This window comes from Rhipicephalus microplus, chromosome 8 (genome assembly GCF_043290135.1).
Source record: "Rhipicephalus microplus isolate Deutch F79 chromosome 8, USDA_Rmic, whole genome shotgun sequence".
NCBI lineage: Eukaryota > Metazoa > Arthropoda > Arachnida > Ixodida > Ixodidae > Rhipicephalus > Rhipicephalus microplus.
The window spans coordinates 7,711,910-7,730,319 of record NC_134707.1 but is presented as its reverse complement, the minus strand read 5'-3'; positions in this window follow the sequence as shown (position 1 = coordinate 7,730,319).

The following is an 18,410-nucleotide window of genomic DNA, read 5'->3' as shown; positions in this document are numbered from 1 at the left end:
TTTTATTATCAACGCTTCTTTAAATGAAGGGGCACTGGTGTCTCTCGTACCCATTTGTCTCTTACATCGGCGTCTCTTATAAAGACGTTTGACTGTACTCACGGATTGAAACAGGACAATCTTGGGCTATGTAACACCCGTATATTTGCTTTGTATAGTTCACTTCATGTCGCAATTTCTACACGAACATGTACACCAGGGTCAGCATTATCTTCAATGACCAAATTCGTCGCGATATGACGTATTATCTCGAGCAATTGTGATACTAAAAACTTCATGTCTCGTTTGAACACGTGAGTTGTGCGTGATATCACAGTGAAAATGGGTCTACAGACAAGACGCCCCAGCTGTGATATACTATTGCACATATATACATTTTCGAAAAGAGCTCCCATGCAGGGCACATCCACAGTCGTTCCTGGGCTGCGCAAGTTAGCATTATTTCCCAAAAATGCACGACGAGGCTTTAACTTCACCCTCTGTACTTTCATGCGCTTCCCAATATAGCGGTGTCTTTTTTTCCTTCTGGTGAGAAGGTGTATACACGCATTTCCCAACTCCCCGGATTAATCAGTCTAAATACCCACTGACCACACTGAATGTGACGCAGTGAAGGTGCCCACAGCTTAATTTTGCGACTTGTGCACGAAGTAAACCTTACTCCTTTCGTTCTCCTTTTGTTCATGCAGAAACGGAGTTCGTCAGCGTGATCTACAGAACCCTGTTTAAAGAGAAACACATGCGGCACAAAGCAGGGAAGAAAATTTTCTGCTGCCAACTCAGGTGACACACGTGATCGTATACGGAATTCGTGGAATTTGGGGGTGGTATATTTACGATGCACACAAAATCTAGCTTAGCACACAAAATGATTCTAAAACGACAGCTGTATAGAGTTATAAATGTTCTCGATTCGAATTCTTTTCCTGGATACCCATAACAGTCAACAGTATTATTATTATTATTATTATTATTATTATTATTATTATTATTATTATTATTGCGGAACAAAATTACGATGGCAAATACAGAGGCTTCGTGAAGCGTCCACAGGAGTGTCGTGTGCTATAACAACTGGAAATCCTCAAATAAAGTTGATTCGTTGTGAAGTATACGTAAACACACAAATAAACAAGAACTAAATGAGACAGCCTCTTTGCTGGTATGATGGCGAAATATTTGATGTTTCGAAAAACACAGCGCACGCTCACGTGTTTGTGTGTGTGTGTGTGAGAGAGAGAGAGAGAGAGAGAGAGAGAGTGGACGTGTGCGCCTGTGTGTGTTAGTGAGTGCACGTGTGGAATGGGGAGGAGGGTGGGTAGGTGAGTGAGTGAGTGAGTGAGTGAGTAAGTGAGTGAGCAAGCGAGTAAACAACATGCGTGAGCACGCGTGTGTGTGTGTGTGTTCACACGCTATGAGAGTGAAATTCCGCGATCAAACTCCAACCCCAAACTTCAAACTGGCCAGCGGTCACTTATCGGCAAGTCATTAGAAGTAGCTCAATCAAATATATTCACCTCAACTATATACCGCACTTCAGATAAGTACACGTACAGAACGATTCACGCATGTGAATGCCGTATTTACTTCATATAAACGCGACCACAATTGGGTCACGAGGGCTGGCTTCTTATTGTTTACAGGAAGAGAATATAGTTATTTTAAAATTAAATTGTCAAGCAAAGGTCGACTTAAGCTAGCGAAAATTTGAAAAAAAAGAAAGAACACTCGCATAACGTTTGAGTCAATACGGTTCATTTTACGTTAATTTGTCTTAAAAAGCGTTTTCACTAAAACTCGTAATTTAAGGTTGCTATGCCGTTGTCATTAGACGCGCATGGTTTTCTAACATTATCATCCCCCCCCCCCCCCCCCGGAATATTTTCAACATACGCTACTCCATAGGAAACATCTTAGAGGCCCGTGCCAATGCCTTTGAGCCGTCCCGCAGCATCGCTACAGAGGTCACAGCTATGTTCCTCGCAATACAGTAGATGTCTAAAGCATATATCAATGCTCCAACCATCAGGAAGCGGTCGTAGCTCAGATGTTGTAGTGACAATATTTGGAGGTTAGGGAGACAGAAAAACATGCAGATGCGCCACGACTAGCCTAGTTTGCTGAAAAAGTTGCACAGGTATACAGAATGTATGTATGTATGTATGTATGTATGTATGTATGTATGTATGTATGTATGTATGTATGTATGTATGTATGTATGTATGTATGTATGTATGTATGTATGTATGTATGTATGTATGTATGTATGTATGTATGTATGTATGTATGTGAGCAAACTCTCTGCGAGCGACGCACGCAAGCTGTTCCAACCGAGTGCCCTCGAGGCATGTTGCTATACAGCGACCAGGCCAGCAGTGGTTCGTGGAACCTAGGAGAACTGCCATGGGGAGGGACGCAACTAGCAAGAGAGACAACGAAGCAGCAGCAGCAGCGTCCGGAGACCGCATGCCAGCGTATTTGCCCCGCGGGCCCTCAAGTCGACGACGCGTCGCCGAAGCGCCTGCATATATTTGCGGCCGGATGGTCGACGGAAGGAAAAAAAAAAGGACACCAGGGTGGGAGAGAGGGTGAGGGTTTGGCCCTGCCGGCATCGACCAAGAGCTGGGACGACGACGACGGCGTATATACGAATGGCATCTCTTCGTCTGGCGGCACTGGACTCGTAACCTGTAATTACGCCTTCGGACTTCTTTCAACTCCCCTCCTCCCCCTCGCATCGTCTATCCCCCCCCCCCCCCCCCAACCCATGCATTCGCTCACGGACCAACATAGTGGCTTCGAGCGCAGCACAGACGCAACGCACAAACTCCACAGAGCTTGCTCCCTCGCTCCCCGAGGCAGATTTTTTTTTTCTGTCTAAATGCGTAGTGTGTACTACTATACATGTCTGTATGTGCATGCAATCCACGCTTGCATGTGTACGTACTCACGTATGCGTGTGAATGCGTATGTATGTGCGTATAAGGCACAATGTTCAAGAGTTTGCCGCGTGCAAGCTGGTGCTTGCCTTCACATCTTGATGCCCATTTCGAAGTTGTGTTCGCGCTAACAGAGTACACGCGCATGAGAGCTGTCCGAGCTACGCATGCGCAGCTGTGTGTGTGTTTCGTGTTTGTGCGCGTACATGCATGCGTGCGTGCGCGTTTACCTCTACGTACGAACATATGTGCGGAGCCCGTATGCATGTCTATATGCACACACCTACCCAAAGTGAATACGCATATATGTGAATGCGTGTGTGAGTGCATGTGCGAATGAGGCAGAATGTTCAAAGCTCACCGGGTAAAAAAAAATGCCCGCTACCCTCACCTCTGTGACGCTTGTTTTGTGCATGTGGTTCGTGCTGGGTGGGTACACGCATGTACGACTTGTTTGCGGTGCGCATGCGCGGGATTTGTTTAGACTTTCCTGTCGAGTGGGTATACGCACTCTGTGTGTGCCTGTCAGCAGCGCCCCATACAGGCTGAAACTGAAAGGAGTTTTTTTTTTCCTTGGTGCGGGAGCGCCAACATGTCTCTTACATGTTCTCGTGTTTTTTTTTTTTTTGTAGTTATCATAAATGACACACTATAAAAAATCTATTCATTGTCTCGGGTGAACATGATGTACCGCACCATATGTACAGATGGTTTCACTGTTGAAAAGGACACTAACATTCAGTGCATGTCCGAATTTCACTCGTTTGCAAACGGGTGGAGCCAGAAAAAAATTGAGGTTCCATTATAGTTTACATATGTTCGCGAATGCGTTTGCATGTTTGTGTGTACATATAGATACATATGCGAAATTGAAAAAAAAAATCGGAATGTCATTCGAAGCCACTCATCAACGACAGCAGCACAGGGGCGTAGATTTTCGTGAGAATATACTGGTGGTTTGCAAGTATGACTCATTTTTACAAAGCCCCGCCGCGGTGGTCTAGTGGCTAAGGTACTCAACTGCTGACCCGCAGGTCGCGGGTTCAAATCCCGGCTGCGGCGGCTGCATTTCCGATGGAGGCGGAAATGTCGAGGCCCGTGTGCTCAGATTTGGGTGCACGTTAAAGAACCCCAGGTGGTCAAAATTTCCGGAGCCCTCCACTACGGCGTCTCTCATAATCATATAGTGGTTTTGGGACGTTAAACCCCACAAATCAATCAATCAATCAATCATTTTTACAAAGTAGTACAGTCCTCTAGCGATGTTTCTACGTCCACAAGATCTTTTAAGTGGGCCAGCAATTTGACAGGTGCTGATTCCAGCGTGTCCTTTAACAGTGTACTCTAATGTATACCCCCATCAAATATTTAGTCATCACTGTCAATATTGTTAAGATTGCTTGTAAATTTAAGATATTACGATATGGAACCATTGCGCAAAACTGTTTTGCCTCTAAAATATTTTATCCTGTACACGTGAACTGACGCTGAAAAGAAGGTTGAAGTCTATTAAAAGAAGGGCAAGGACTCTACAACAAAGCCTTCAAAACAATGTAACGGCATTTACAAAACAAAATTCAGAATCTACACGGCATGATCGTCCAGTTGTTGCCAGAAACAGTCTGAAAAAATGCGGCAACGTAGAATAACATCGTGCTGTGGCAGGTGTGGGCATCAAAGAAATAAATAAAAAAACGAAAGAAAGAAAGAAAGGTAACGTTGTGAGGCCTGCTCTTTTTCGCTATATCCCTTGCGTACGATTTCACAGAAACTCGTATGACAAACTAGTGAAAACCGATGACTCCTTAGCACAACTACACTTACAACAATAAATTGAAATCTCAGACATGTTGGTAAAATATGTGTTGCTCACGACACACACACACGCACACACACACACACACACACACACACACACACACACACACACACACACACACACACACACACACACACACACACACACACACACACCTAACACACACAAACACACACAAACACACGCACACAACAACAACTTACTAACGATCTTTGTTCCGAAAGCAGCATGTGCCCCAAAATGCCTAAAAGGATCATTCTATAAATATACGAAGTATTCTGACGAAAGTCTATAGAAAACTTTAGGAACATCAACACACACACACACACACACACACACACACACACACACACACACACACACACACACACACACACACACACACACACACACACACACACACACACACACACACACACACACACACACACACACACACACACACACACACACACACACACACACACACAACAACAACAACAACAACAACAACAACAACAACAACAACAACAACAACAACAACAACAACTTACTAACGATCTCTGTTCCGAAAGCAGCGTGTGCCCCAAAATGTCTAAAAGGATCATTTTATAAAAATACGAAGTATTCTGTCAAGAGTCTATAGACAACTTTAGGAACACCAATAGAACTTTTCTCTTTGATATGACAAGAGAGGAGTGAAAATGAAGAGAACAAACATTCCACGCTGCTCGCTATAAAAAAAAACGTAGAGATTACCTATAGTATAGAGCTTAACGCTTTGTAGAAAAAAACGTGCTTTAAGAAGTGAGCGTCACGCTTATCCAACACAGGCGTGACTGAGTCACACCTACGCTGTTGCGCTTAACGAGCAAAGACGGGAGTGCTTAATACCTTTATGCGGCTCGGCTTGCAAATGGGCGCCACGCGTTGCTCGCGCACGTGCATGTATACACGCCACCATGAGACAACATGCGAAATCAGCCGACCATATACATGGCAGCCGTTTGGCTAATAACCGCTGAATGTATAGCAAGGCATGCGATTTCGCTGCGCACCGCTGATTTGCTGTTCACAAGCGATGTTTATTTCACTTTTTTTTTTTTAATTTAGTTCGTTGTCATGCGAGAGTTGAACTTTCCGGCTTGAATGTTTTGCAGCCGCCAGCTCGATGGAACCAAAGCGGCTCAAGAAACGCGTCATTAACGAAATGCCGACAATTGGGCTTTGACGAATATCTGCGCGTGTTGCGGTCAACGTCCGGACTTGTTCCCGCGTCCTTGTGAAATTGCGCTTATACACATTCTATCATGCCTAGGTGTATGCTAGTTATGCGTGACACTAAAAAAAATGTTTGTGCCCAAACCACCTCTGAAAGCACAAATAAGTAATGAGCACTTTATACTATCCCGGCGTTTCCCGTCTGTTCGGTAAAATGTGTGACGCCAGTATAGTTCATACTCGTGACGTCACAAAGAAATTACGTCTCGATTGGTCTATATGCGAGTCAAACACTTCTTGATCAGGTCCCACTTAAGACGTTTGATATAGCCAGGAAGCTGGACCTCTTCAGTCAAGTTTCCCGGATATAGCCAGCATTTACCCAGGACCTGAGGACATTTTCAGTCATGTTTCCCGGATATAGCCAGCATTTAACCAGGGCCTGATTAACAGTGTATCAGAAGTGAATGGCCTTTTACCATGCTTTCCCGTGCAGTGGCACACCCGTTCTGTCATGTAATAAAAACTTTTTGTTGGGCGAGCCGGTCCACGATGCATTAACAAGGTGGTTTTTGCACTTCAAAAGACGGACGCACGTGACCAACATGTGGGACAGGTGCTACTAACAGCTCCGCCGCGGTGGTCTAGTGGCTAAGGTACTCGGCTGCTGACCCGCAGGGCGCGGGTTCGAATCCCGGCTGCGGCGGCTGCATTTCCGATGGAGGCGGAAATGTTGTAGACCGTGTACTCAGATTTGGGTGCACGTTAAAGAACCCCAGGTGGTCAAAATTTCCGGAGCCCTCCACTACGGCGTCTCTCATAATTAAATAGTGGTTCTGGGACGTTAAACCCCACATATCAATCAATCAATCAAGGTGCTACTAACAGCTTCTTCATTGCGAAGGTTGCGATGAAATACGAATCACAACGACGCACCCACCATATATATTCTGAGTATGAAGCAGGAACGAATCGGCTGGTGAACTTTAAGAGGCGTATCATGCAAAGAAAAAAAAGAAGTAACTGTGGTAGTGACAAGTCTATCTTGTTGTACAAGTGCGAAATTAGGTTGTCTTGGACATCACACGCCCGTAGCTATGATAACTGGTGTCGCCTTGATATGCGCTCCCTACGTCTGCTCAACCCATTGTGTTGTATATTTCATTTCAAGCGCTCCAGCTGCTTTGTCTCGCATTATAATCGCCAAGCAACTGATTTCATTTCATTTCATGCGTTATCCATTACGCAAGCGGAAATAACGATGAGTATACCCGAAGTTATTCCGATAGGGTAAACGCTAAATGCTGCCATCTACCACGCGTTTTGTTGCGAGGAGAAGATATATCGCTTGTAGTAAGGGTAGTGAATTCTAGAAAGAAACAAATTTATCGTCTTTAAACACGCGTTGTGGTTTAGGGGGAATTTAGGCGTATACAATACATGTAAATTGTGAATTAGTACGTTTATGCAAACCAATCACGAATTGTTCTTCAAAATCTTTACTGTCACTGATATCCCCCTCATAGCCTTTTTAATAGAAGAGCAAGTGACGGACAAAATTTCTGTTTTGAATTTCGAGACGAACTGCCCGCACATTGATTTCAGGGTGACGTCAGCGATGTGGAAGTGTTTGGACATAAACTTTTGGGGCGTTAAACACCACTTATTATTATACGCGTGGTTAAACTGATCGGATTGTTTTTTTTTTCTAATAGAGATACTCATATCCTGATTTCACCAGATAATAAATGCTCGGAAAAAAAAGGTACCTGTGCAGTATACGTCGAAAATAAACCCACTATTTTCAAGCAAGTTCTATGAAACGCTTGTGTGCGAACCCTGCAATTGCCGATGTATCATAGATTTAATATAACACCTCTAAAAGTAACAAGTAAAAATGTGAAAGCTTCGTCGAAGAGCAGGTACTGATATTTAAGATGTTACAGTGCACTTACGCCAAGTCACGCGTTCATTCAACGTAACTATTTTTTTTATTACTAACTATTTAGGTTTCGCCTAAAACCCTAGGTGGTCGAAATTTCCAGAGCCCTCTACACACGGCGTCTCTCATAATCATACGGTGGCTTTTGGATGTTATACTGCACATAACAATCATTACGTTTTTCGTCAAAATGAAATTTCGCTCTCTTTTTTTTTTGTGAAGTACACTCTACAAGAATAATGAAAATGGTCAGCTCTCACACAATTTTTTTTTCAAGGCACAACTGCTTGTAGGCACAACTGCAGCAAGCCGACCAAAACTCCCCAAATAATCCAATCGAACGTCTTTTCAAGCATGCCAGCCATAAATCGATGAAAGCCGACGCATAATTTGTTGGGACAATTTTTTTTGCTGTCAAAGCAATGCGAAAAAGCACATTTACAGACAGACAGAAAGACGGACAGACCGACACACATTAGATAGATAGATAGATAGATAGATAGATAGATAGATAGATAGATAGATAGATAGATAGATAGATAGATAGATAGATAGATAGATAGATAGATAGATAGATAGATAGATAGATAGATAGATAGACAGATAGATAGATAGATAGATAGATATATAGATAGATAGATAGATAGATAGATAGCAAACACAGAAGTGCACACAGCCCTTCACAAGTGCTAACTAATTTTCCTAAAATAGTAGCCGATCGGCAGTATCTATCCTTCGGCTGTAGATGGCAGCACTAAGGAGTGCTTCGCGTATGAAATCTAAGAATCCCTCCTGCTGCAGCCTTCTTTTCGCCTGCCGCCAACGAACTTGCGTCAATCCTACAACATCCACCGTAATGGACTGGTGCTGCCATCTGGCGTAGTTTTCCGACAACTGCCCGGTCACTCTTTCTCACTTATTTCTTTCGTACTCTCTCGCGACACCCTCGCCATTGGCTCCTCCCTCTCAGACACGCTCGGCCAGCATAAAGAGGAGAGCACACATTTGTCGTTCACGATCGTGCAATATCGAAGGCGTGAAAGATATTCACAGGAATCTGGCGCGAGTTTGCTTATGACGGGGATGGCAAAATGACCCATAACACGCCGATGAAATGAAGGCGGATACATAGAGAGTGCGTTTTCTGTTTCAGTCAACCTTAATGAAAATCACAACGCAGTCAAAGAATGTATAGAGGATGCTAATTGCCGCATATTGAATTTTACGGAGCTTAGCATGTTAAGTCTACTGCCCTCTCAGAGGACAGTGCGCTTCCTTTTTTAATAATTACAAAGTGCGTAAGGCCTAATGTATGCTATCACAATTTATGACGTAGTGGCGTTTTGTGCGAGAGTCCGAAAGTGCCGTCAATATCCGCCTTTGCCATTCGTGTGTATTCTTGCATTGGAAAGGTCTTGTCGCCATAAGAGTGGTGTTTTTGGTATTGCGAAACTGTAATTTTTCTAAAAAACGAACAATCATTTTTCTCGTTGGCGTTCACTTGACAAGCCATTTGCTTGAATTTTTAAAACATTTTTTTCGCGTGAAAAGTCTGAGTATTCGCTTCCTTTAAAATCAGTGGTGCTATTGTTACCTTTACTCAAACAGTTCTGCAAGTCAATCTTTATCTGTACGCGATGTAACCATTAGTTGTATCGGGTATTATTTACGTTATGCTACCATTAGCTGTACTCTTTTAGTTGTGAAATTATGGCATTGCTCTGACCAGAGTACACAAACATAAATACCTAGGCTTAACAATTACGTCTAACCTAAGGTGGGACGAGCACATTAGTAGCATTACTTCTGACACGCAAAAATTATATTCCCTTCGCAGATCACTTCAAATGGCAACCCTGCCAACAAAGCTCCTAGCATATAAAACATTCGTCAGGCCGATCCTCGAATACGGAAGTATACAGTGTGGTTCCCTCACAGCCGCACAAATATAAAGAAAATTGAAGCAGTACAGAAGGCCACACGATTCACCCGCAACAAATACAAGCGCGAACACTCATCCACTAATCTTCTCTTTCTGTACTTTCTACGCTAGAAGTACGAGCAAAACAGGCATGTTTTAAGTTTTTTTTTCAACTCCTGCGCAACTATTTTAAAACAGACATTTCAAATTAGTTTGCCGTCCAAGTTGCAGTCGCGTACTTTGGGACCCTCGTCTGTATATTTTATATCTTGCATTCACTCTTTTTGTCTTCATAAAACTCATTTTGACTGATTGGTTGATTAATTTATTTATTGAGGTGCCTTATTCACAAACGCGACCCACTAGACACAAACTTACCCTCACTTGTACAATGCAAATGCAGTACTGATGAGTTTAAATATTTTTTTTTGCGGTTTCCATCTATGAATGAAACATGTCGGCCCCTCACATCACTAACTCTGAGTTATCATCTCAGTTTTGTGTAAGAAATTAAAAAAAAAATCTTAATTTCTTTCAATAGCCAACGACATGAGTAATGAAACCAGTATATACTACTTGTATGTTCCGTAAGTAGCCATGTAAGCAGCCTTATTGTTCAACTTGTCATTTTGTATGCACTTGTATTTTACGTATATATTACTCTTGTACCAAGTGCCAAGTTGATGTTACTCCTATTTTTTCTTATTGCTGATTTGTTATTATGTTGAGCAATCATAGCATTTGTACAGTGTGCCCACCTGCTATGGTCTCGATAATGGGCAGTATTGCAAATAAATAAATAAATAAATAAATAAATAAATAAATAAATAAATAAATAAATAACCAAGGTGGTCGAAATTAATCTGGAACTCTCCACAACCGATAGCTTTACATACACATTGTGATTTTGGAACGTGAGACCCTGGCTATCAGGTCGACAACTCCATTAGGAATTTCTCTCTGGTACAAACGAAAAAGCACTCTTACACTCGTACGTTTACTAGAATTATAACTGGAAAGACAGTTTAAATACTAACTGTTCTTGACACAAACAAACGTAAAAAAGCATAAATAAAACATACCAACCCAGATTTCCTTGTCGTTGGCGCATAATTAAGCGAGAGCATAGCGAAATCCAATGCGTGCTTCCGCTTCACCAGTGACGTCCACAAGGTGCAAATTCGAGGAAGATTCGCACCACGTAATCCGGACGTCGATCTTCCCACATGATGTACCCGAGGTCGAAGATTGCACAAATGGTTTTCACTGTCGTGGCACTGAAGCGCAACGCACATTCACATTTCCATTTCCCGCAGAATAAAACTTTCTTCCAGTCATCCTGAACGTCAGCACTTCCAGTAACCTCGCACTTGATACCACCACACATAAAAAACAAAAAGACACACGCATGTGAAGGTGTTTATCCGGTACCTCTAGAACGAGGCGTCCGGACCAAACAACAGGTGGGCCCCGCCGTGGTGGTCTAGTGGCTAAGGTACTCGGCTGCTGACCCGCAGGTCGCGGGTTCAAATCGCGGCTGCGGCGGCTGCATTTCCGATGGAGGCGGAAATGTTGTAGGCCCGTGTGCTCAGATTTGGGTGCACGTTAAAGAACCCCAGGTGGTCAAAATTTCCGGAGTCCTCCACTACGGCGTCTCTCATAATCATATGGTGGTTTTGGGACGTTAAACCCCACAAATCTAATCTAAACAACAGGTGGCGTTCGGCTCGCAAGCTGCACTGATCTTTTAGGCTGTCCACTTTTCCTCTTCGAACCTTTCTTATACCTCACGCGTGGGTCCTCAAAATGGAACGAGGCATGCGCACAAGGCCTGTTCCGTTCACATGATGACTCAACACGCTCGGGCAGTATGGCACGAAACGCGAACTCGACTGTTCGGCTGGTCCGTTACCACAGGAGGCGCAGTTAGATATAATCAACACAGTGGGGCGTTTCATTTGTTAAGTGATATTACCACAAGAAATAGGTTACTTAAAGGGCCGATTTGACAGCAATCCACGGTAAACACAAGACACTACGTATGTGGTGAATGAAATTAAAGAACACGGTGAAAGAGCGACAGTAACACAGGGATGGATCACAAACCAAAACTTTCTTTTTGCACTCAGACATTTACATTTGACTCAGCAGCTGCTTAGTAGTTAGGCATCTTAATCATTATATGGCCAGGTAAATAAAAAAAATATATTGTGCTATAATAGCATAAATGTTCCCGTCAATTCATATTAAATTCTGTCATTCTTTATATAGTTTTAGCGCTATCTTCAGCAATAGAAACGCAACAGCGGTTGACGTGCTACACAAGTCGTTGTTTGCGGCTGTTTATCATATAAAACTCCCCGTTTTCGCATTGTTTTTTTTTTTAATTGGCACCAGGTATACATATAGTCCTGTGCCGCTTGCGGACTTTACGCAAAACAAGGACATCTGAAAATATCTGTCGTTAAGGAGTTTTCGAATAGCGTACGCTAAGTTAGCAAGCTTTGCGGGCGTAGTGTTTGCGTATGGGCTCCGTATGAGTTTTCTAAGAGCGTTTGGCCCCGCTAACGCTGGCGCACAAAGGGGTCTTGCGGGCCGAACGTACTTCATATATTTGCGGGCGGACCGCATACGCGAACGGCAGTTAGTGTTACGGCACATGCGCATTGGCAGCGACCGCAGCGGATAGCGTACACAAAGCTTTCCGTACGCTATTTGAAAGCTCCCTATTACCAATTGCGTCACCTCGTTGAAATTCAAGAGCCACAGCCTAGCAGTACACTACAATTTTACAGAAAAGACACCTTTACAGTGACAGCCTAAGCGTTCTTCTGTAGGGCTTCTAACGAGTCTATGAAAAAAAAAAGTAATAAATAAATAAGAGCTCGTTATTCGGTTCTGCAAGTTCTGAACCTTTTGGTGCACGTAGTTATGCCCTAGGAGAGATTCACGTGACGTAATTAAGATACACACTATCGAGTGGTTCATATACGAGGAATATCAGTCGTGAATTGTCCCCCACCTATAGTAATACGTTCTGCCCGCCGCGGTGGTCTAGTGGCTAAGGTACTCGGCTGCTGACCCACAGGTCACGGGTTCGAATCCCGGCTGCGGCGGCTGCATTTCCGATGGAGGCGGAAATGTTGTAGGCCCGTGCGCTCAGATTTGGGTGCACGTTAAAGAACCCCAGGTGCTTGAAATTTCCGGAGCCCTCCACTACGGCGTCTTTGATAATCATATGGTGGTTTTGGGACGTTAAACCCCACATATCAATCAAGTAATACGTTCTGGCAGGCTAGTTAGTTAATTGCTGATAAACCTGTTCAAACATCGCGAGAAAACGAACACAAGAGTAAGAAAACATTCAGAAGGAAATTCATCCAGCACACGTGTTTTGGTGACGTCAATGTTAACGAGGGATCTCGCCGTTCATTTTCTGGACGTGGTTTATCGGTTAACGAGCAAACGAAAAATTGATGACGATTTCAAACGTTAACCTGTCTGAAAACACCAGTCGACGTTATGAATTACTTGACACACCGGCGTCAAACCATCAACCGCTGACACTGATAAAGACGAGAAACAGCTGACATCGCTGAATTTTCCTCTGGTTTGTGTGTTTAGAGGTTTCCCCTAGTACCGACAACAGCTACAAATAAAATGAGCTTCTCGTATCGGATACACGCGCATAGCAGTCATTGCAAAATCGTACAAAATGTGGTAAATCACCAGCGTAGTTGATGCTTCCTAAATGTCGAAATAAAATGAATCGAAATGGCTCAGTAGACTTGTGTTTCATTATGTCCAAAACAACCAATGGTACCAACATATTGTATGAAACTGGTTGTTGCCTTGACAAATTCAAATCTATTAGCGAAACTTTGGCACTACTGACGCCTCCGTTTTAAGAATGTTTCATCTATTCAAGATTACCCTTTATCTCTGCCTCTTACATTCAAGATTCTGTACCCCTGCCTTCGGTAGATTAAACAAAACGATAAGAAGCGCTGTTGAATAACATAGGAGACAACATCTTATAACATCCATGATGAAGTTTGAAAGATACTTGAGTTAAGATTCAAGGCATTCAGGACACCACGAGCGGGTCCTACAAAGCTACCTGCTCGGTTAGAATCGCCGCGCACTAACAGAGCAGAAATTCGCATTTGCGGCGGAGCCCACGCTCAGTAATATTTTCGGTGCAGTAGGACGGCAAGTGCGTGTGTCAAACAAGAACACACACCGGAAAAGATAAAAAAAAGATAGAGATAGAGACGAAGAAATAGATAAAACAAGCTGTAAAAAAAGAGGACGAGAAATGGAGAATTTTGTAATAAAGGGAATAAACACATCAAAATATAGGAAGTCTGAAAAACGCAGAACGAGAAAGAGAGAGAAACAAAGATGGTCATAGAAAGAAACACACAGAGACAAAGAGATGCGAAGCAGGATGAAGCAAGAGAGAGAAAGAAGGAGAGGAAATAGAAAGAAGTATGCAGACAGCGAGAAAGACAAAGGAGTGGATATAGTGAGAAAGAAAAACTAAAAGGAACTGATAGAAAAAAGTGATGCAAAAACAGAATGAAAAAGACTCAAGAAAAAAAGAAAGCAAAATAAAAATAAAGAGAAAAGGAATGCCGCCCAGCTTCGCTCTTCCTTAAGAATTGACACCAGTAGTGCGAAACGGCCTTGATTTGTTTTACTTCTTTTCATCGCAACAGTATTACACTTGACACATTTTTGTCTCTTACGTAGTGCAAGGAGAACGCAAATGGTTGCATCTCTCCATTACTTGTACTGCCCATTACTTGTACACAAAAGTGACCTGCTGTACAGCGTTTGGTTCTGTAAAGACAATCCCCTACTAAAGGAGAATTAGACAAACTAACAGAAACATGGCGCAGTGTGAGGCCACCCTGCTCAGCCCACATTCTGAATACCTCAGATGACTATCGGAACAGGAAAAGCCAATGGTATCCCCGAACCAGAGGGGCCAACTGAGTTGCTGGTTTTGTAATAATCAAAGTATTCTCTTACTTTCTCTCGCAGTAGCCTGAATCTACTCGACTTTCAGATCCTGCGATGTGAGGCTGTTTGGGGCAACGCCAAATTGTACCTCTTTAGGAGTCCAAGGGTGGACAACCAAGAGGCTCTGCAAATGTCTTGGTGTCGATCGATTGCACCAAAAACATTCATCCTGCATTCGAAGTAATCAATGAATATTCGTTTGCCTGTTTCATATCGCGCAATACTATCAGACCAAATAATGACTAAATTTTGAAGCCTTATATTGTTTCGTAGCACTTAAGGCTCTATCGCATAGAAGAAAAATTTAGGAGTATTCCGCATGGCATTGCGAGTATCCTCTATAACGTCCAAGATTTTTTGTCACTCTAGTGATATGGTAGTTTTTCTCAAATGAGTTTACACGACAAGTAGAAAGCACGAACGCACACTTTAAGAGCTGAGTGGTAAATTGTGAGGTTATGACTTCTACTCAAGTGTACCGTTAGCGAAAATGTCCACGTCGGCTATAAGCGACACATTCTACATGTGAACATGTGGGTCCCCCTAGGAGTCTCATGTGCTCCAATCCCTCTTAGCCTTAGTCTACTACAGGTCTCACAGCACGGAAATTTAGAAGCTGTAGCTGAATCTGTCCAGTTCCATGTTCTAAATTTTCGTTAAGATTATCAAGGATTGCGTTGTAGTTCAGCCCTGTACTAAAACAAGATACAAAGAAAGGCAATCAGCAGGAGAGCAACAGTAATGATTGGGCAAACACAAAGGAAGCACTTAAGAGAAGAGATATCAAACGGGGACAAGAAATCGAGAGTGGAAGAATGAAGCAGACGAAGTCACATCCACGAGACAACTGGCGTCAACACGCAGAATCTGGGCTCTTAAGCACCCACAGCACCACAATATAAGATTCGTCGACGAGACTGTGTGATGACTTTGTTGATTCCACACCCTTTGGCCACTGCACCACTTACTATATACGGCTGCATTTGACGTGTCACACTACACAACGAAAGCACAAAGTACTCTCACAAAGGCACCGAAAGACCGGACTGTAAGACACCGCGCATTCCAGAGCTGCATGAATGGTTCTTGTGCGTTTCACGCTGGAAATAACGAATCCATTGCGTAAAGCTATCCACTTTCAGGCTCCTTGCTGCCCGTGTTCCATGGAGTCCAATCTAGATCTTCCATGATCTTAAGTGTATGTGCCCGCCTAAAGACGTGTCCTTATGCACGTCCAACATCGCTTGGCTCGTCTTGTCGAATCGTGTGGCTTCTATCTTAGTCACCACTCCCAGAAGCCGAAGCATTTGTACTTGCGTACTTCAACGTCAAGAGTAGTTTGGTTGGCCTTCGGGTTACATAACTTCGATCTTTAGCTGTCACGCTCCGAGAAGATACGACCCCTTGTGCAACACGAAAAAACCGGCATCAGTTAGACCATCTGCTTCACCTCCATCGCTTGAACCGAGATTGACACGCCCAGAAGACGAACGTTCTCATTATGCACACAAACCTCAGCAGTGCTTGGTTCTCTCTTCGCATTCTCCAAGCAGCGGTAAAAGACGTAGACCAAGAAGGTATACACGAACACACAGGACGAGCGTTCTTTGGGTCCCATCACGTAAGCTGCACAGAACCGTGAGACCCAGAAGTGCAGATACACAAGCATTGCAACGAGTACCATGATTGTGTTCGTAACTTAAACGTAGGTTACGTCACTTGAATCCACGACTGCTGAGCCCAGGAGAGGAAGTAGAGGTGGTCAAGGACAAGCGTGAATCCGACTGACACCTGTACTGTATTCCATCGGTACTTGGAGTTCTTAAGCTGCACCACGACGAGATAGGTTTCATTCATCTTGCAAGTTCGCGATGCTCCGAATCAGGAATCCTACAACACACGCTGATGTAACGAGTCTACGTACAAGTGTCCGGCGTGGTTGCATTCGCTTTAGCACGTACATCATAGAAGTATCTCGACGATTTCACAAGGCATCAAACTCTTCTAGGAAGGCTTCTCAGAAGACTCCATACTGGACCATCATGGTGATCAGCGTCGCAAATCCGGAACGAGGTGGTTCTAGGAAGACCCGAGTCCGGAGTCCTCCTGAAGCAGCTGTGGCCTCACACGGAGCTCCGTCTTCGCACCAGCGTTGAAGACGACGCGGTGCCCGACTCTGACGTATGCCACGCCGGGGGTTCTCGCCGGTGCTATTCCTCCGGCCACTCTTCCACAATCATTTCGTTCGCTCTGCCCCCCCCCCCTTCTCGCCGTCTGACGCGCAATTCTCATACCCCCACTCTTCTCTTCCCCGACGTCGTCGGCGCTTATTTCCACGCGATATCATAAAAGTGCAAATTGCCCGCACGAAAAGTACCGTATAATAATAATCGCGAGCCGGGTGAGAGACACACAAAAGTACACTGCCCCACAGAAGGGGGGCCGACGCTTGGCCGTTTCGTCTCGGCTTACAGAGCGATCTAAGACTCATGCTGAGGGGGGGGGGGAATGGGGGGGGCAAATCGGCCCACAGATTCGTTCTCCTCACTCGTTCTCCTCCGTCGCTATACAGCACTCTCAGTGGACGTGTCTCTTCTTCTTCTCTCGCACTGCACTTTTCTCGCCTCGCACGCGCTCATCATCTTCTTTATTCTTCTTCGTGTTCCACAATTAACAATCGTGTGTGTGCCGCGGAACACTATCATTTCGAGGAAACCCCGGCTCTTTTCTCTCTCCCATCCACCCCCACTTCTAACCTACCCGTCCCGACAGTCTCAACCACCCCCTGTAACGTTTTCCTTCCCACGGGGTCTCACACCCACTCCGTGCCTAGGCGGAAATTACGGCGAGTCGATATTTCGCCGACGGAATAAGAGAGGGCTGAATAGAGGGACGGGGTGGGGGGTGCGTACGGGCCTCAAATAACGCCAATCGTCGACGTTTTTTTTCCGTTGGTTAGTGTGCGCTGTCAATTTTCGCTGGGACGCGCTGTAAGCGGATAAGTTGAACCTCTTTTCTGGGGAGTTATGTACGCATTTGGTCGACAATAAGCGAAGTTCGCGTGTACTGAAGGATTCTAGGCTCTCAGCACATCGGTATGAGCGGTAGTCGATAAACGAATGAATGGTGTTTTTGTCTGCAAAATTATTTTTAAAAAATATCGCGGTGAGGCTACAGACAATTCCCGCTTAAGCGACTCCGCTAAGTTATCCGAAGGAAACGGCTGAGCAGCATTGGAGCACCAGAAAAAATATACTTCTCAGACAGTCTATCATTTTAAAAAAATGTCAAGCAAGGCAATCAACCTATTACAATAAACACAAGATGTGCATGCGCAATCCTATGGAACTTCAAGGTGAAAACTTGAAAAAATGTATGCCCGCCGGGAATGCATCGTAAAGGTATCGTGTCATATATATATATATATATATATATATATATATATATATATATATAGCGAGCGTGTACACCACGCTTATATAATGAACCGTTCTCATTCACATTTACAGAGTTCACGGACCAGATATTGTCGCCTGGATCCCGAACGCCGTTCCATTTTGC